Source organism: Odocoileus virginianus, chromosome 28 (assembly GCF_023699985.2).
Source record: "Odocoileus virginianus isolate 20LAN1187 ecotype Illinois chromosome 28, Ovbor_1.2, whole genome shotgun sequence".
Taxonomy (NCBI): Eukaryota; Metazoa; Chordata; class Mammalia; order Artiodactyla; family Cervidae; genus Odocoileus; species Odocoileus virginianus.
In genome coordinates, this window is record NC_069701.1 from 12,224,556 (window position 1) to 12,245,927 (window position 21,372).

At 38.1% G+C, this 21,372-nt stretch overlaps 1 long non-coding RNA gene across 1 annotated transcript in view; it reads right to left on the minus strand.

Moving 5' to 3' along the window:
• Positions 1-18,690: 18,690 nt before the first annotated feature.
• The window catches only part of LOC110146652 (uncharacterized), a 39,572-nt gene continuing 36,890 nt past the window's right edge, over positions 18,691-21,372 (minus strand). Inside the window, exon 3 of the long non-coding RNA XR_002316604.2 lies at positions 18,691-19,613. This is a non-coding gene — a long non-coding RNA (uncharacterized lncRNA). The remainder of the gene's footprint in view (positions 19,614-21,372) is intronic.

Sequence of the window (21,372 nt, forward strand, 5' to 3'; positions counted from 1 at the left end):
ACAACAAGGCTGAGAAGGGCTTTGTAAGCCTTGCAAGTGGCCTTGGACTTCATCTTGGAGCAATGGAAAGTCAAAGAAGATGTTCAATCCATAGATGGCATGGTCATACGTGAGAGGTCTTGAAAGATACATCTTTATTTTATATATTGATATTGATAGCTGGTGGATCACGATGGTAAAGCATCTGCCTGCAATGCGGGAGACCTGGATTTGATCCCTCGGTTGGGTAGATCCCCTGGAGAAGGAAATGGCAACCCACTTCCCCACTCCAGTACTCTTGCCTAGAAAATTCCATGGATGGAGGAGCCTGGTAGGCTACAGTCCACGGGGTGGCAAAGAGTTGGACATGATTGAGCGACTTCACTTTCTTTCTTTCTATGGCTGTATTGTGGGAAATGGTATAAAATGTGTAGATGGAGAGAGAGCAAAGAAGAGATGTATTAGCAGTTGGGGTAATGGCCAATTAGAGCTTTTGCTCATTTCTGGAAAAGGGATGGATACATGCAGTGGTGTTAAAGAAAATCACAGAGTAGAACGAGCTTAGTAACTTACTGAAGTTTTAGAGTGAGGAGGGAGAAAGAGCAGTTCTGAGTTCTGGTCTGTGCAGCTGGATCACTGCTGTCACCATTCTCTGAGGTCAGGAAACACTGCAGATAAATTATTTTTGTTAGGAAAGTCATATCAGTGTAGTATGTGTGCTTATGTGCTAAGTTGCTTCAGACGAGTCCAGCTCTTTATGACCCTATGGACCGTAGACCCCAGGCTCCTCTGTTCACTGGATTCTCCAGGCAAGAATACTGGAGTAGGTTGCCATACCCTCCTCCAGGGGATCTCCCTGACCCAGGGATCAAACCCACATCTCTTCTGTCTCTTGCATTGACAAGCAGGTTCTTTACTACTAGCATCACCTGGGAAGCCCATCCGTGTAGTATAGATTGAGTTTGAAAAACACAAGCAAGTGGAGACGTTTAGTAGGAAGCTAGGGTTCAGAAGAGAGGGCTCAATTGAAGACGTAAATGTAATATGTCCCATTGTCACTCTAAAATTCTGTGATCATTAAGTGTTTTGGAGAAGTGATATCTAGAGATATGCTCTAATATTTTCTTCCATCATGCAGATGAAACCATTGTTTTTCTCTTTCTCGTCCTTCTTCCATAACCACTCTGTTCTCCTGCAGAGACTCTAGCCCAAATCTGAATAAGCACATATCTGTACCCACTGCTGAAGCTCAGAAGGATTATGGGCCTATGGAATGCTGGTTCTTTCAATGTTCTGGTGGTTGAAAGCTCTAAGTCATTCAAATTAGGTTTATCAGAGGACCAAAGAAAGAAAGAAGCTGTAATGAGAAGGGAATCCAGCAAAGACTGCAAAGGCTATATGATGCTGATATGGTGCCTCTCCATGATCCTTTCAAACATCTATGAAGTATAATTATCATGATATGCAAGGTCTGAAAGAATTTGTGGTATAAATTAGGTAACAAACTTAATTCTGTGCTAGGTTTGTTGTGGAAGAACATGATTAACAGAAAACATGGAGCTCAGAAGAGCCATTGGAAAGTAAATATGAGAACTGTTAGGAAATGATAGAGATTTGGAGTTCTAGAGATTGTGGAATCAGAAGTTCAATTTCAGTCAAACTAGATATAGGCTGTACTTCTCTTCATTTTTTGTTTGAAAACTCAGCTTTTAGAACTGAGCCCAAAGAAAAAGGCTGAACTTCCCCTCAACAGTTGATTTATCCCCAAATGATATAACATTTTTGATAGCACCTTTTTGTGCTCTTGGTATCAATATTATTCCCAGCCACAGGAGCCATCTAAGAGTAAAAGGCTTGTCTTTTCAAATTATAGGATTTTTTTTTCCATTTATTTTTATTAGTTGGAGGCTAATTACTTTACATCATTACAGTAGTTTTTGTCATACATTGAAATGAATTAGCCATGGATTTACATGTATTCCCCATCCCGGTCCCCCCCCCACCTCCCTCTCCACCCGATCCCTCTGGGTCTTCCCAGTGCACCAGGCCCAAGCACTTGTCTCATGCATCCAACCTGGGCTGGTGATCTGTTTCACCCTAGATAATATACATGTTTCAATGCTGTTCTCTTGAAACATCCCACCCTCGCCTTCTCCCACAGAGTCCACAAGTCTGTTCTATACATCTGAGTCTCTTTTTCTGTTTTGCATATAGGGTTATCGTTACCATCTTTCTAAATTCCGTATATATGTGTTAGTATACTGTAATGGTCTTTATCTTTCTGGCTTACTTCACTCTGTATAATGGGCTCCAGTTTCATCCATCTCATTAGAACTGATTCAAATGAATTCTTTTTAATGGCTGAGTAATATTCCATGGTGTATATGTACCACAGCTTCCTCATCCATTCGTCTGCTGATGGGCATCTAGGTTGCTTCCATGTCCTCGCTATTATAAACAGTGCTGCGATGAACACTGGGGTGCACGTGTCTCTTTCAGATCTTAAAAAGCTGGAAATAGAACTGCCATATGACCCAGCAATCCCACTTCTGGGCATACACACCAAGGAAACCAGATCTGAAGGATTTTTTTTTTTAATGAAGCCAAATCCTTTGGGAGGAATTTAAAAATTGCTCTGTCCAGCTCATCTCAAAATTCTCTTCAGAGCTTTTGTCTAGGATGGCTCTTCCCTTGGGTGAAAAGGGTATGGATATGAAAAACCTGAAGCTTTATATCTGCCCAAGAAAACCCCTCAAATAGAGTCCTCAGCAACTTTCCAGGTAACAGGGAAGTGCTTCCTCTGAATTTCAAATAACAAGGAAACAGATAAACTCAATTGATTTTCTAAAAGAATTACAAAAGAGTTTTTCAACTGAAAATATGCAGACCTCTGAATTCCAATTTAGGAATATAGAAAATAACATTTTTGAAATATGAACTTTAAAAAATTACTATAAATTTATATTTAATAATATATCTAACAAGATATTTTCCATCAACATTTTGTAAGTTTTTAGTGATGGATTAAAATTTTAATATCAAGTCAGTATGTTGAAATGTATAAACTCTTACATGTGTAATTTTAAATAAGACCTCTCCTTTCTAAAAGGGTATACAAATAAACAGTTTCATTCATATGACCTAAAATATTTCTTCTTTTTTCTTTATCCTATTAATTATGACCTTTCTCAAAATTATGATATTGTAAAACCTTGACAAAAATATCAATAACTTTGTTGAAACTTTGTGTTGGAATATCATTTTTAAAGTATTAACTGTTCTTCCTTCATTGACTTTTTCCCTTTTATCTAATAGCACCCCAGGTTACATAATGTTTGATCAACAGTATCTTGTGGCAACTAAGTCACAGTGCTGGTTTTTCTCAACTCAGACTGTCTGGAGCCTTGTTCCATCAAGAGGTAACTTTGCACTTAACACCTTAATGGTCTTAACAAAAAAGAGATGAAGCGAAATGGAGATCGTCTGTGGTGGGAGTGATTAAAGACAGACGTACAAATGCATTTGGTGCCAGATTTGATTACCTCAAATGAGTAAAATTAAAGCAAACATTTTATCATCTCCCCTTACACAGTTACTCCCTTGAGTGTAATTAAGACAAATGGGTAGAAGACACTAATGGCAAAATTTTACTTAGTTCTCAAGGCAAGTTGAAAACTCACAACAAAAACTGCAGATCAGAAATAGTTACTATTTAGTTATTATTTTGAATTATTATATAAACTGGAATCATCCCTTTTATTCTCTCCCCCATCTTGTGTCAAATCAGAAACATTTAAGTCCAATCTCCTGCACCAAGCTTTGAGTATAGCACTGCTTACATGGAGACAATTTGAATTAGCAAAAAAGCAATTGGCTTTTGAATTTAGATAACATAAAGTCTGCATCTTATTAGCTAAGTTATGTTGACCCACTTAGAGAAAACACTGTTTCTCAGAACTTCAGTTTCTTCGTCTAAGCAAATAGGAATTATAATAATACCTTGTCACATTAAACCCACAAGATGGCTGTGAGTAGCAAATGTAATAATGTAAGAGATAGTAATCAATGAATGATAAACCAGTATATACAATTTAATCATCAATGATCAACCTCTTACCCTCTTTATCTCTAATATTTTATAATATTCTTATAATAGGATGGTTGCCATTGTAAATTCAAAATCCGAATAGCAAATACTTACACCAAACCTGTTATATGAATCACAGAGCTAAAATCTTGTGAGGACTCAAGAGTTCCTTTACACTGTGTTGGGGTCATTTATTCAGGTAACATGTGTATTATTCATTTTTATGTCCCAAATGTCTATTCCAAAATGTGGTAAATTCAATGGCTCAATAACAAGTAAACAAATATATCAAAGAATAGTAAAAATGTGTCTTATTGATTGATTTCAGCAACAATACTAGGCAAGTGAAATATATGTTCAGTTCAGTTCAGTTGCTCAGACGTGTCTGACTCTTTGCGACCCCATGACTCACAGCACACCAGGCCTCCCTGTCTATCACCAAATCTCAGAGTTTACCCAAACTCATGCCCATTGAGTCAGTGATGCCATCCAGCCATCTCATCCTCTGTCATCCCCTTCTCCTCCCACCCTCAATCCTTCCCAGCATCAGGGTCTTTTCCAGTGAGTCAATTTTGCATGAGGTGGCCAAAGTATTGGAGTTTCAGCTTCAGCATCAGTCCTTCCAATGAACACCCAGGACTGATTTCCTTTAGGATGGACTGGTTGGATCTCCTTGCAGTCCAAGGGACTCTCAAGAGTCTTCTCCAACACCACAGTTCAAAAGCATCAATTTTTCGGCACTCAGCTTTCTTTACAGTCCAACTCTCACATCCATACATGACTACTGGAAAAACCAAAGTCTTGACTAGATGGACCTTTATTGGCAAAGTAATGTCTCTGCTTTTTAATATGCTGTCTAGGTTGGTCATAACTTTCCTTCCAAGGAGTAAGCATCTTTTAACTTCATGGCTGCAGTCACCATCTGCAGTGATTTTGGAGCCCCCCAAAATAAAGTCTGACACTGTTTCCACTGTTTCCCCATCTATTTGCCATAAAGTGATGGGACCAGATGCCATGATCTTAGTTTTCTGAATGTTGAGCTAAAAATTCAAAGATTAAAAAATATGCTCAAAGTTTTAAAAAATAGCAGTCAATGATAAAGTGGTATTATATTAAATCAATCTAATAAATTATTTGCCAAGATACTGTTCAAATTGTTTGGATTTGGTATACAATTCTACTCAGAATAGGATTCTCCTAATCAATGCATAACCCAACTAGTAAATGAAATAAAATATTTGAAAATATTATAGTCCTTAGCTTTGCATCCAAATGCATATTATGAGTTGCTACACATGATCTATTATATCTACAGAAATCCCTGGCTTTGAACCAGAGACATTTTAACATTAAAGAAAATCCATGAAATTCATTAGTTTTTGGCAGGATTGCTCATATATTTGTTTAATATATGGATACCCCATAACCACTTTAATAGAGAGCTGTTCATGGCATGTAAATTAAAGCTTCACTTTTGTCTGCCTTCACACTAGTATACTGAGTTAAAATACAATGACTACTTGGTCAGAAAGGCTTTGTAAGGATTAGCTAATTTTTAAAGATGTTAATTTATGAGTACTGTATTCCTTTGTTTGCCTTTTCCTTCCTTTTTCAATTAATTCTCAGGTACCAAGTGCCTTCATATTAAACCTGGTCTGTCCAGAATCTTCACAGTATTGATACCCACATCCTACTCTTACCTACATCCAGCCTTCTTACAAAAGATACCTTTAGCTCTGGATTTTTTTTTCCATTTGAATTCTTGAAAGATTTCTGTCTCATATGTCCAGACTTTGCTTGTGACAGTGCTGATAGAGTTGTCCACTGGCACATCTTTCAGAGTATTTACATCTTGCTCTTTTATCTGTACAATGAAAGATAGAGTTGAACTTAGTGACTTCTAAGGCTTTTTTTCATTTGGATATTGCCATGCTTCTTTCTACAATACTGTTTTGGAGCTTGCCTTAAAGTTTCTCAAATATATTGGATTGGCCAAAAAGTCCATTTGGACTTTTCCATAAGATGTTGCAGAAAATCCTGAACCAACTTTTCAGCCAACCCAATACCTTTGCGTGTTTCATGGATTAACAGTTATAACAGAATTTGAAGGGTGTTTAGAAGCTATTTACATCTTTGACTTACCAGTCATCCCATCTCTGAATACTTATTCCAACATGAGAAAGATGTGTTAATTTGCTGATGCTTGTTACTGTTCAGCTAAGTTCAATCACTCAGTCGTGTCCGACTCTTTGCAATCCCATGGACTGCAGCACGCCAGGCCTCCCTGTCCATCACCAACTCCCAAAGTTTACTCAAACTCATGTCCATTGAGTCAGTGATGCCATCCAACCATCTCATCCTCTGTCATCCCCTCCTCCTCCTGCCTTCAATCTTTCCCAGCATCACGGTCTTTTCCAATGAGTCAGTTCTTTGCATTAGGTGGCCAAGGTATTGGAGTTTCAATTTCAGCATCAGTCCTTTGAATGAATATTCAGGACTAATTTCCTTTAGGATGGACTGGTTGGATCTCCTTGCAGTCCAAGGGACCCTAAAGAGTCTTCTCCAATACTACAGTTCAAAAGCATCAATTCTTTGGCACTCAACTTTCTTTATGGTCCAGCTCTCACAACCATACATGACTACTGGAAAAACCATAGCTTTGACTAGATGCATCTTTGCTTGCAAAGCAATGTCTCTGCTTTTTAATATGCTGTCTAGGTTGGTCATTGCTTTTCTTCCAAGGAGCAAGCATCTTTTAATTTCATGGCTGCAGTCATCATCTGCAGTGATTTTGGAGCCCCCCAAAATAGAGTCTCTCGCTGTTTCCCCATCTATTTGCCATGAAGTGATGGAACCAGATGCCATGATATTGGTTTCCTGAATGTTGAGCCTCAAGCCAACTTTTTCACTCTCCTCTTTCACTTTCATCAAAAGATTCTTTAGTTCTTCTTCACTTTCTGCCATAAGGGTGGTGTTATCTGCATATTTGAGGTTATTGATATTTCTCCTGGCAATCTTGATTCCAGCATGTGCTTCACCTAGCCCAGAATTTCTCATGATGTATTCTGCATATAAGTTAAATAAGCATGGTGACAATATACAGCCTTGACGTACTCCTTTCACACTTTGGAACTAGTCTGTTGTTGCATGTTCAGTCTAACTATTGCTTCCTGAATTGCATACAGATTTCTCAAATGGCAGGTCAGGTGGTCTAGTATTCCCACTTCTTTAAGAATTCTCCAGGGTTTGTTGTGGTCCACACAGTCAAAGGCTTTGGCATAGTCAATAAAGCAGAAGTAAATGTTTTTCTATAACTCTCTTGCTTTTTCGATGATCCAGCAGATGTTGGCAGTTTAATCTCTGGTTTCTCTGTCTTTTCTAAATTCAAATTTTTGAAACTTTTTCTCATAGGGCTATTGTTGTTGTTCAATCACTAAGTCATGTCTGATACTTAGTAACTCCATGAACTACAGCAGGCCAGGCTTCTCTGTCCCTCACTATCTCTGGGTTTGCCCATGTTCATGTCCATTGAATCGGTGATATCATCAAATCACCTCATCCTCTGCTGTCCTTTTCTGCTTTTGCTTCAATCTTTCCCAGCATCAGGGTCTTTTCCAATGAGTTGACTATTCACAACAGGTGGCTAAAGTATTGGAGCTTCAGCTTCAGTATCAGTCCTTCCAATGAGTATTCAGGGTTGATTTCATTTAGGATTGACTAATTTGATCTCCTTGCTGTCCAAGGGAGTTTCAAGAGTCTTCGCCAGCATCACAATTTGAAAGCATCAATTTTTTGGTGCTCAGTCTTCTTTATGGTCCAACTCTCATGTCTATACATGGCTACTGAAAAGACCACAGCTTTAACTAGATGGACATTTGTTGGCAAAGTGATGTCTTTGCTTATTAAAATGTTATCTAGATTTGTCATAGCTTTCCTTCCAGGAAGCAATTGTCTTCTTATTTCATGGCTGCAATCACCATGCAGTGATTCTGGAGCCCAAGAAGAGAAAATCTGTCACTGCCAAGTACAATTCCAACCACTGGTTCTACATCTATTCTATGTACATGAAGTTTCTTCACAAATTAGAAGTTGGAAGTCTGGGCTTCTGGGGTTTCTCTTATTCAAGGTTAATCTCTTCTCATATAAAATCCTATAACTCAATATACCATAGTTAATAGAAGCAGTGTGGTATAATGAAGTAGCACAGGGCTGGAGGCTGTATTTGAAATCCAGATCTAAGTAACAGCTGTTTGACCTGGAGTTGATACTTAGCATATGCAAATTGCCTTCTTTAGTGTCTGGAACATGGTCCTCATAATGTTTATTTTTGCCCTAAAGCACAACTAGTCACTTCCTTTACCAAGTTCTCATGGTTCTTTGTTCACATCTTTGTTAGAGACACTACATACTATATTGTAATTATAATTTTCTTTACAAGGATCTTTATACTGTACCCTTTACTAGAGAATTTTGAGTACAAGACTCTACATTATTTATCCTTGTATCTACAGGGCTTGGCAGGAAGCATGATTTTAATATTTCCTTTAAAAATAATGCAATTAAGGTATCACTTCTGGTATTCAATGTTTTATGTGCTAAGTTACTTCAGTCATATCCAACTCTGTTTGACCCCATGGACTGTAGCCTGCCAGGCTCCTCTGTCCATGGGATTCTCCAGGCAAGAATACTGGAATGGATTGCCATTTCTTCCTCCAGGGGATCTTCCCAATCCAGGGATCAAACCAGCATCTCTTATATCTCCTGTATTGCCAGGTGAGTTCTTTACCACTACTGCCACCAATGTTATACAGTCACCTCAAAGCAGCAAAAGAAGATGCTTTCTTGTTTCCCCAGATTTTGTATCCCTCTTCATTGTATTCTTTTTCATTTCCAGTCACTAAGGATCTTTCACATGGACTGGTATGTGAGTTTAGAAAAAAAAAGAGAGCTATTGTCTCACAGCGTCTTGCCATTTGTGGTGTAATATTTGGTGATATATGGCATATGTCTCCTAATGGAGTGACAGGAGAATCACAGGCTGGTTTCTCAGCAGCCTTGCAGATTAGTTGTGAAGCTGCAGTGTGGCATAAACCTTCCTGTTCTCAGACTGGCATCTGCTCCTCGCTCATTCTCCTGGGCCCCTTCACACTTCTCTTTCATTCACACACACATCGGCATGCGCACATGCACACACTGGATGCCAGTTGCATTAGACAGCATTCCTAAACTCTTATGTGCCATTTGTGTCAAGTTGAGTCTTATTTAGGGATTATCTTTATCTGCACACAATCATGTCACTATGATATCCTATAGCTAGTCAATTTAACTTGTAGGTTGAGAGAGAAGTGTTTATCAAATCACATATCTGGGAAATGAAAACAATAGTTGTAATGGCTTTTCAAAGGGTCTTGGCGTTTTAGAAGGTAAAGGATCTGCCTGCAGTGCAGGGGACCTGGGTTTCAGCCCTCCATCAGGAAGATCCCCTAGAGAAGGAAATGGCAACCCGCTCCGGTGTTCTTGCCTGGGAAATCCCATGGACAGAGGAGCCTGGCAAGCGATAGTCCACGGGGTCGCACAGAGTCAGACACGACTGAGCAGCCAACACTCGGCTTCTCAGGCTTACTATTTATTGGGCAATAACATACAATGCAAGCAATTTAGCATATTGCAACCATCTCCTCCCTTCACCATTAACCCTTTTTAATCAATCATCCGTTTTCTTTCTAAACGGATAACTCTAAAACACAAGTTTAAGTGTTCCTTACTGAAAAAAAAGTGTTTAATACTTTCTTAATGCCTTCAGGATAAAGTTCAAATTTATAACTCTCAGAATTAAATATGACTCACCATTTTATATATACAATATATATTACATATATATTATATATATAATAGTGAGTATATATATTTATATATTTATATTATATATATATTTATATATAATATATATATATATATCTCCAGCCCTTTTAAACCCCCAAAAGTTAGACACACACACACACACACACACACACACACACACACACACACTCTTACCCTAAATTTTAGTCACATGGCAAAACCTGATCATTGTTTCATAACTTTTCTGTGTTCATTCACACCTTTGAAATTTCCCTTTGTTCATGTTCTTGTTTGTGATGAGATCTTCTTCTCATCTGAATAATTTTTACTAATTCTTCAAAATTTGAACCACCTAGCCAAGGCCTTACATACTATAGTAGTAGATATTTTCACAGCGTAAAAGTGTCAACTCCTTTATGTTCTCCTGATATGACCACTCCTGACCTGAGGTTTGCACTGAGGTATTTGAACAGGTGTCTGAGGAATTGTATTTGCTTCTGTTGAGACTGCCACACATCCTATATACATAATCCTTGTTGTATCACAGCAAACTGCTTAGGATTTCAACTTCCTACACCCCAATGATTATAATTAGAACTTATTACCATCTAACCATGAGGGGCCATTAGGACTGATTTCATAACGCCCTACCAATCCTTTGATTCTGTTACCACAAGAACCTCAGCCTTTCAGGTCATCTCTGATCCCTACAATGCTGTATATTTTCCTTAACATGATTTATATATCCTAGGCACAACTCCTTCCACTCAGCTCTCTGAAACACATGGACTGTCATCATCAACATTCTTTTGACCCCCTTCTTTCACTGATTTTAACCACTTCAGCCAAGCATTTTCATAGCTACACTCAAGGTCCACAAATCATTTTGACCACAACCTCGTAACTTTTCATCTCACACCAGCTGTACCCTCACTCCAGTGATTCTTTTTTTTTAATTAATTAATTATTTTAATTGGAGGCTAATTACAATATTGTAGTGGTTTTTGCCATACACTCCGTGATTCTTCAACTCTGTCATAGTCTTCATTTTTGACTGCATCAATTTTCTATTACTCCCCTCACATCTTGACTTCTTTCATACCAAGCAAGCATCATATGCTTTTGATTCTAAACATTACTATCCTCTCATTGTGTATTTCTTCCCTTTGAATACTTGTCTGGTAAAACTCAAACGATCATAATTCTCAACTCTGTGATTATCCTATATCTACCTCTGAACAGTTGAATATATTTCCAGGAAATATGCTACCAGTGACATGTTGTGTTAAATTTATGACTTTATATTGCTAGGATTTTTAAAAACAGTTATCTATAGCTCCTCAGTCACCTGGTTCTCCATCTGATTCTCTGAAAAACTATATAAATATCTTCTCCTCCCTCTTTAAACTTCCAACATCCAACATTCTCACCATCTTTCCAACTTACCTAATGCTTTAGCTTCTTATTTGACTGGGTAAATAGAGGAAACATGAAAAGAATTGCCATGTCTACCAGCCAAGAGGCAGATTAAAATTTTTTGGTTTCTTCCCTCCTACTATAACTACTGAACTGCCTTGGTTCTTGCTTAACATTTTCACTGTTTATTTTTTCCATTTTTATTGAAATATAAATGATTGTTAACATAGTATACATTCAATATGTACAAAATAATGATGATATATGTATATTCTGCAAAATAATTGCCACAATAAGGCTAGTTAACATATGCATCATCTCCCATATTTTTGCTCATGATGTGAGCTTTTAAGATCCACTCTCTTAGTAACTTTCAGGTATACAATAGTATTGTTAACTACAGTCACCATGCTGTACATTACAGCTCTGGAACTTACTGATTTTAATAGCAGAGTTTGTACCTTTGACCACCTTCATTCTTTTGTCCCATCCTTCCCACCCCGATCCCTTGGTACCACTGATCTGCTCTGTATTTCTATAGCTTTTTTTCATTTTTTTATGATTCCATATATAGATGCCTCCTGAGAAATCTGTATGCAGATCAAGAAGCAACAGTTAGAAGTGGACAGAGAACAAACTGGTGTCAAATTGGGAAAGGAGTACGTCAAGGCTGTATATTGTCACCCTGCTTATTTAACTTATATGCAGAGTACAACATGAGAAATGCCAGGCTGGATGAAGCACAAGTTGGAATCAACATTGCCAGGAGAAATATCAATAACATGAGATACACATGAAACCACGCTTATGGCAGAAAGCAAAGAAGAACTAAAGAGCCTCTTGATGAAAGTGAAAGAGGAGTGCGAAACTTGGCTTGAAACTCAACTTTCAGAAAATAAAGATCATGATATCTGGTCCCATCACCTCATGGCAACTAGATGAGGAAACAATGGAAACAGTGAGAGAGTTTATTTTGGGGGGTTCCAAAGTCACTGCAAAGGTGATTTCAGCCATGATATTAAAAGACACTTGCTCCTTGGAAGAAAAGCTATGACCAACCAAGACAGCATATTAAAAAGCAGAGACATTACTTTACCAACAAAGGTCCATTTAGTCAAAGCTATGGTTTTTCCAGTAGTCATGTATGGATGTGAGAGTTGGACTATAAAGAGAGCTGAGCACTGAAGAATTGATGCTTTAGAACTGTGGTGTTGGAGAAAACTATTGAGAGTCCCTTGAACTGCAAGAAGATCCAACCAGTCCATCCTAAAGGAAATCAGTCCTGAATATTCATTGGAAGGAGTTATGTTAAAGCTGAAACTCCAACACTTTGATCACCTGATATGAAGAACCAACTTATTGGAAAAGATCCTGATGCTGGGAAATGTTGAAGGCAAGAGGAGAAGGGGACAACAGAGGATGAAATGGTTGGATGGCATTACTGACGTGACGGACATGAGTTTGAGTAGGCTCCGGGAATTGGTGATGGACAGGAAAGCCTGGCGTGCTGCAGTCCATGGGGTTGAAAAGAGTCAGACACAACTGAGCTACTGAACTGAACTGATATATTGATGAGGTCATAGAGATTTGCCCTTTTCTGACTAATTTTATTCTTTTGTTCCATTTCATATCAAGCATTCAAGAGCTCTACTCCTGTAATTGTTCTCTGTCTTAAATCAACAGATTTTCCCTTTTTAATAATTCATCCCCTTCGGCATAAAAATACTGAATATTAGCCTCACATAGAGAACATTTTCCTACTCCACATCTTATTTTGTTATTACACTGTTTCTCTGCCCTTTATAGAAACTGTCTTTCTATTCCCTTTTAAGCATAATCTGATGAATCCCCAGAGACTGTTAATTTCTACTCTTCAGCAATGGAACCTTTAAGTTTAGGTAGGCTTGTGACCATCACATACAGATGTCATCTTTTTACAGCTCCCTAGCAGCCAGGTAAGCTCCTTTAATTAGTTCCAGTCAAATAACTATAAGAAGGAAAAGAGATATGTGCATCTTTTGGAGCTATCGTGTAAATAGTGGGGTCAAAGCTCTTTATCTCTGTTCAGCAACTTGGGCTGCATCCCAAGGGTAGCACAGCAGCAAAATTGGAAGCAATCTGCTTACAGACCACTATGGCCCTGCTGTATCAGATTAGTACTAACTTCTTTATACTTGGACTTAAACTTTCAAAAAATAATAATACTTCTGCTTTTTTTAAGCCACTATGGAGTCTCTTTATGGAGCCAAACCAAAATTCTAACCAATATGATATGCAAAAATTACCTTCTTTATATTTTAATGCAAAATATAAACATTTGGGATCCTAGGCATGTGACTATCCTTTCTGTACTCATCTGCTCTGTGGCATTAAATTAGTTGAACTTTACCTTACAGTGTCCTAGCCGAACTACTGGATTGAAAGACCGAGGTTATAGAAGATACAGGATTTTAATTATACAAAGTCTCTTGGAGAGAGAGAGTGAAATGTTGAGGCTGAGAAAGGGCATGGAGAGAAGCAGAGAGACAGGGGCGGAGAGAGGGGGAGAGAGAGAGGGAGGGAGGAAGGGAGAGAAACTGCAACTGTGAGGTTTGGTGAAAAAAAAAAAAAAACTGCCACAGAAGATTTAAGTCTCAATAAACAGTTTTATATGCAATTTCCGCAAACATATTTTCATTTGCTATAAAACAGCAAACAGCTTGGGAGGGAAAAGCCAGAAATATGCACAGAGGAAAAAAATAGGCTTAAATAAATACTGGCTTGCAAAAAAGAAATGGCAGTCTATATTGAAATATGTTTATCTTCTGGTGCTTTAAAATGCAATAAATTTCTCCTGACAAACAATAATTTGGTCTGAGGTTAAAACAAATTCCCATTTAGTCCTAAGAATGTGTAATTTCAGACTTTTGAGGATGAATGATTGTTTTTGCTTAGATATTGATCATTAGCCATGTAATTCTGGCTGGACTAGGTTACTTGGACTTTGCTAGTTGTAATGAAAGAAATAGCATTAATCTGATTCTTTGAAAGTTAAGCAAAGATATCTGAAGAAAAAGAGGTATTAAAACTTATAAGTGGAAAGCAAATACAATTTTCATTATAAGGAAAGAATAAAAATATTTTAAGAAAAGAACTTCCTTTGGGACAGGGACTTCAAGTGAAACATGGAATGTTATATTTGAATAATTATGACTTGTAATAGAGTTTGGCTTTATACCCCCAAAGCCCAAAGCATTTTAGGTTAATGAGTAAAATCTTGATAAGGTCCAATAAAACAGTAAATCACATTGTACTGATTTTATACCAGAGCAGAGTAATAGTTTTATATATATATTTCTCTGCGTGTGTGTGTGTGTGTATGTTACTAGGACATAGGGCATAAGTGAATGTTGAATTTCACAACCTCTTTTCTTGATGAACTTATGGACTAATGAAACATATAGAAGCAAATAATTATAACAGGCTTTCTGGAAGGAAGGCTGTAATCTCAAATTTTATTTATAACTCATATTGTTCTAGAGAGAAGTTAAGAAAACAAAATCCCCATGATTTGAAAATGAAACAAAAAATGTAATTTTGTTTATTACAACATTTCAGTAATTTAAAAAAAATCTTTGTCATTTAAATGTCCAACAAGTCACTTCAAATCAATGCATCCAGATATTTAGAACATCTTGTACAGCCACAGAAATATTTCCATAGTGTAATTTAAAAGAAAACATTATAACTAATTTGAATCTATTTCAGGAAAAACACTGTGTATGTAAGCATTAAATTGTCTGTGTATATGTATGATATCCCTATCATACACGTTAAGTGTATGACTCAGGACAGGACAGGGAAGAAGGGCTGAGAGAAGTTCCTACAAAGTAATTCCAGTCATCACAGAAAGCAGGGAAGTATCAGTAAAAAGAACAAGACAGAAAACTGAAGGTCGGAGTAGAAAGAGAGAGTTAATGTTTAGTAGCTCGCTCATGTTAAACTCTTTTACAACCGCATGAGCTATAGCGGGCCAGTCTCCCCGTCTGTGGGATTTCCCAGGCAAGACTACTGGAGTGGGTTGCCATTTCCTTCTCCAGGGGATCTTCCCGACCCAGGGATCGAACCTGTATCTCCTGCAAGTCTCCTGGCAGGCAGATTCTTTACTGCTGAGCCAGCAGGGAAGCCCAGAGAGAGAGAAAGGACTCTCCACAAATGACACGCTAGTGACACAGCAGTAAGAGAGTGCCCACAGCTTAGGGGCTAGGCATCGGGACGTGCCAGAGAAGATTTCAGAAACCTCGCCACTGCTAAGAGCCTAGTCTCTGCTGGAAAATGATTTTTGATCTCTCTTTTGAAACTAAATCAAACTAAGCCTGCAATAGACCTCAAACAGTTCAATCTTGCCTCATATCAACCCAGCTCCTACTCTAGCAAACTGACAGGAGAGTAGAAATATCACTTTCTGAAGATGGATATAATTTATTTCAACCTCTACTGAGTTGTCAAAAAATATTCAACGCTCAATTCAGAATCATAATACATGAAAAATAAAATATGATCCACATTCCTTAAAGAATCACCAGAAGTGGTCAGAGATGACCCAGATGTGGCAGTGATTGGCAGATAAAATCAACTAAACAAACAAACAAACAAATAAACAACAACAACAACAACAAAAGCACTGCAAAAATTCTAAGGAATCTAGTGGAAAATAATGTAAATAATATGTATAAAGATATAGAAGAATTTTACCAAAGACATGGGTATTTTCTCCTCAGGCACTGTAGTTTTTGCCTCTAGTTTTACGTATTTCATATCTATACATGTTAAACCTTTTCTTCCACTTTTTAAAGTATATTTGATACAGTTATAAATTACTGTTTTAATGTCCTGATCTAAATTTCCAACATCTGTGCTAGTTCTTTGAGGATTTTGATTGATTAATTTTCTCTTGATTTTGCATCATATACATCTGCTTCTTTGCATGTCTAATAACATTTTTATTGGATGCTAGACATTTCGTGCCTGCCCAGGTGGCACAGTGGTAAACAATCTGCCTGCCAATGCAGGAGATGCAGGAGACTGCATTCAATCCTTGGGTCAGGAAGATCCCTTGGAGTAGGAAACGGCAATCTACTCCAGTATTCTTGCCTGGAAAATTCCATGGACAGAGGAGTCTGGCGGGCTACAGTCCATGGAGTCAAAAAGAGTAAGACACAGGTGAGAAACTGAGCGCGCGTGCGCACACACACACACACACACACACACATGCGCACACACACACACACGCACACACGTGCACAGATATTCTGGATTTTTTTTTTTTCTGGGTACAGTTATGGTACCCAGAGAGACATTTTGAGTCTTTCTGGTCTAGCTCTTAAGGTATGTTATATGGGAAAAGGGGAGGCTTCCCAGGTGGCTCAGTGGTAAAGAATCCACCTGCAATGCAGGAGCCATGGTTCGATCCCTGGGTCGGGAAAAGCTCCTAGCAGAGGGCCCAGCAACCCACTCCAGGATTCTTGCCTGGAGAATCCCATGGACAGAGGAGCCTGGTGGGCTACAGTTCATGGGATCGCAGAGTCAGACACGACTAAAGCGACTTAACACATGGGCGAAGGGTACTCAATAGTCTAGGTGTGATTATCTCTTACTACCGAGGCAAGATCCTTCAGAATACTCCACCCAGTGCTTTTTAAACCATGAAGCTCTCCAGTCTGGCTAATGCGGGCACTCTTCATGGTCCTACGTAAGTGCAAAACCTTCTTTCTTCTGATTATCTAGAGTGGCTGTGTACTGTCTCTTGGTCATTTTTCACTCACACATATACTCTGATTAGTACTCTGTGAGTACATGAGGGGGATCCTGTGTAGATCTCCCACGTCCTGCATCTCGGCAGCTCTTTCTTTCCTAGAACACTCCAGCCAATTTCATTTCCTTGGATTTAGTACTATGTCCTTTATTCAGGTCTTTCCAGCTCTGCCTGGGTTCACCAGCTCTATACAGCTACATGGAATTTCACTTATGACCACAAGCTGGGACAGGTTTAAGCCTCACTTCATTGTTATGTCTCAGAGATCATTACCTGATGTCCAATATAATACAATTTTTTCACATATTTTCCTACTTTTTTACTTCTTTCAAATGGAAGGATAGATCTAATCTTAGTTAGTACTTCTTAATCAGAAGCAGAAGTCTGTGTGATTCTATTTTCATGAAACTTATGGTTGACAAAACTAATCTGTTTGACATAAATTAGAACAAGTCTGTCTGTGGGTAAGGATTGACTGAAAGGGTACAAGCTATTATTCAGTAGTGAAGTAAATTGTCAATGTCTTTTCTGAGTGGCTGTCAAAACTCATGGAAATTAACACAAATTAACTCATGGAAATGTATTTTCTATAAAGGATACCTAAATGTGTAAAATAAAAATCTCTACATTTAATCTTATTCAAGCTACCCCAGTCCTCCAAACAAAAGAGGTCAACCTGACATCCTAGTTCAGAGAGGCATGTCTTTTCCTCGCCATCTTCCCAAATACCCTACCCCTCAAACAGAGAGATAGCAGTTTTTACACTTATTCTCAGCACAAAAGAAATTCTGCCTCTTTAATTTCTATTCAAAACATACAAGATATTGAAGCAGTTTGGGTTGAATATAACAGTTATAGGTTAGATAGGAAGAACTCCATTCATGTTGTTTGATAAAGGCGTACTCAGGGAAATGTATTACTTAACAGTGTTTATTTTAAATACCTTCAACCATAATTTCCATAAAGTTGGCCTTTTGAAGACACTATAAGCAGTTTCTTGATTTTTATGTGACAGATTTACAACCACACCAGTTTTACTGGTTTCCAAGAGTTGTGATTTTTTTGTTTCAGGGCTACCGCCCCTCAATTGGGTTTCATAGCTTGGCAGATAGGTCCCCTTAATTTATTCTATCAAAAGTTATGGCTTGCAGACTTGTTTTCAGTTCATTATTTGCACCTCACCTTAAAATGTCTTACATTCTGTCATTATGATAAACAGGCATAGTAGTGAAGACAGCCTGAGTTTTTAAAAGATCCTTGCTTGCTCATATGCATTTTAAAAGGTGATATAAAATAAAGTCAATTATATACCTTGGTTATGGATTGGATTTCTGGGGTGATGATCAGCTGATGTCTACAAAATATTTGTATTTGGGAACTAATTGGTTCAGATGGTAAAGAATCTGCCTGCAGTGCAGTAGACCTGGATTTGATTCCTGGGTCAGGAAGATCCCCTGGAGAAGGGAATGTTTATCTACTCCAGTATTACTGCCTGGAGAATTCCATGGGCAGAGGAACCTGTGGACCTCAGTCCATGGGGTCACAAAGAGTTGGACATACCTGAGCGACTAACAGAAGACAAAATAAACTTCCTCATTTGGCAGAATGATCCTGAAATTATAAGCAAAATTTAGAGGGTTAAAATCAGTGCCTCCAGCAAGGTATAACACAGAACTGGGACACCCATCTGGGTTCTGGTTCCCCTGTTTCTCTTTGCTAATTTCTAATTAGAACCTTACCATGGCAGTAAGCAAAATAAAGATGCATATATAAAACTATCCACTATGTTAAGTGTGAAATATTTATTTCACCTGTGATTAAAGTCTTTATTGAGTCACTGAGACATAAATTACCTCATCTTGAATTTAAGGGATAACTTGCTTTCCTGAAGTCTTGAGGCTTCAAGTGATCAGTAGGCAATATTTTTTTGAGGCCTTTCTATGACCCAGACACCACACAAAATGCTAAGTATGCAAATATAACAAACAACTTGTTTGAGATGCCTACAAAGAATCAAATTTAATACAAGCTGCAGACTTCCCTCTTGCAAATCAATCTTAAGAGAATTGATAGAGGGAAACATGAAATTAAGGAAATAATGTCCACATCAAAGCAGCATAAGTAAGCAAATTTGAGAAAACACTGCTAAGATAGAAAACTGTTTGAAATCAAGAATTTGTAGGGTGATGAGGAATCCTGCAAACATCCTGAGACAAAGTGAAAGAATCAACTGGAAAAGAGTAGTTGGAACCCAGCTTTTTCTGGGCAGGCTTCTGCTGTCTTTAGACAACAGACATTTCAGACATCTGAGGCTGATGTTCACAAACATTAGATAAAGGTACTAGAAAAGGTATGCTGGGATAAAAACATTAGGAAAAATGAGAGGGAAGTGTTTGTTAGTTCCTGGCATTTGCTCTTCTACTTCTGCCCCATCAAATATTCAGGATAGGTGGATTCCATTCTAAGACACCAGCATCTTCTCAGAGCTGTTTACATCTGTAAAACCAAAGGATGTGGAACAATCAGAACCCCCACACATTGCTGAAGGAAGACAAAATGCTTGAAATCAATTTACCATGTTGAGTGAAGAAATGTTACAGAAAAATATGTAATACATATATTCCATCTAGTTCTAGAATATTCTAGAATAGACCTGTTAAAGCTACTCTATGGTGAGGGAATTGAATTCAGTGGTATTTCTGAAGGAATCTGCTTGAAAAGTGGCACAAGACAACTTTTTGGGGTGATGGAGATATTCAGTATAGTGATGGAGTGAGTGAGTGCATTTGTCAAACCTAATCAAAATGTGTGCTTAACATCTTGTGCATCTTACTGTATAGAATTTTTAAGGGGAAAAAACTGAAAAATATTAACAGAGTGGAGTGTGCAACATGGGGATATGTCTACCAACACTAGCTTTCCCCTCCCCAATATCTCAAGACACCATGCTAAATATTAGGAAATACTTAGATCAGAAATATGACATGACAGTATAAAAAAAGTCCACCTTAGGTATAATAAACCAGCTGTGTTAATTGTGAACAGGAGGTGACAACTCTATATGGTCTGAATGATATAAAATGCATTTTATTAGTTTTTATACAGAATAATGATCAGTTCCAAAATAAATAAAAATGTGTTACTAGCTAGCAGATGAGGCTGCATGCAACAATTTTGGTCATATAAATGTGTCTTTAGTACAATGCTACTTTCATAATTTCCTTTTATTTTTAACTACCAGGTTCTTTACTCAAAGAATTTATAAACTTATATTCAGTCTAAATAGTATTAGGTATTGTTGTTGTTCAGTCGCTAAATGGTGTCTGAGTCTTTGCGACCCCAAAGGAAGGAAGCACGCCAGGCTTCCCTATCCTTCATTATCTTCTGGAGTTTGCTCAAACTCATGTCCATTGAGTTGGTAACGCCATCCAGCCATCTCAACCTCTGTCGCTCCTGACTCCTCCACCCTCAATCTTTTCCAGTATCAGGGTCTTTTCCAATAAGTTGGCTCTTTGCCTCAGGTGACCAAAGTATTAGGTATTAAGGAGGTATTATTCTCATTTTGTGATTTACCAACTAAGGTTAAACATCGTTAACTAAAGGTAGTAAATGATAGATCCAGATTTGTATCTAGGTCTTCAAACGGAAAACTCTACCCTCTTTATAATTCTTCCTCCATAACTGAGTACCACCATGATTTCAGATATAAATGCTCACAAGGCCTCTAGTTCTGGTGCTGGAATTCAGTTTCTCCCTAGGATCCAGCCTTCCTTACTTAACTTTTCAAGTCCTAAAATTTCTTACTCCGTCTTTCTCTTTCTTTCCCTCTTAGAAATGGGTCTTTTGCCTGCCAATATAAATATTCTGATATCTTGCCTTGCAAGACCTAATTGTTCTGTCAGGCACTCAGAGGTAGACATTCTATTCTTATTGACCTTTCTCCAGGTGTGTGCCCCTTGTATAACCCCTTCTGTCAACTGGCCAATCTTTTCCCAGGTTTTGTCCCATCTCCTTTCCCCCATCCACCTGCCGATGCAGGAGACAGGAGATGCCAGTCCAACTCCTTGGTCGGGAAGATTCCCTGGAGGATAAAATGGCAACCCACTCCAGAATTCCTGCCTGGAGAATCACATGGACAGAGAAGCCTGGCAGGCTAAAACCCAGGGGGTCACAGAGTTCGACATGACAACAGCTGAGCATGCCCACCCTTTTCTTTGATGCATGACATGTTCACAACAACATACGTTTAGGAGAC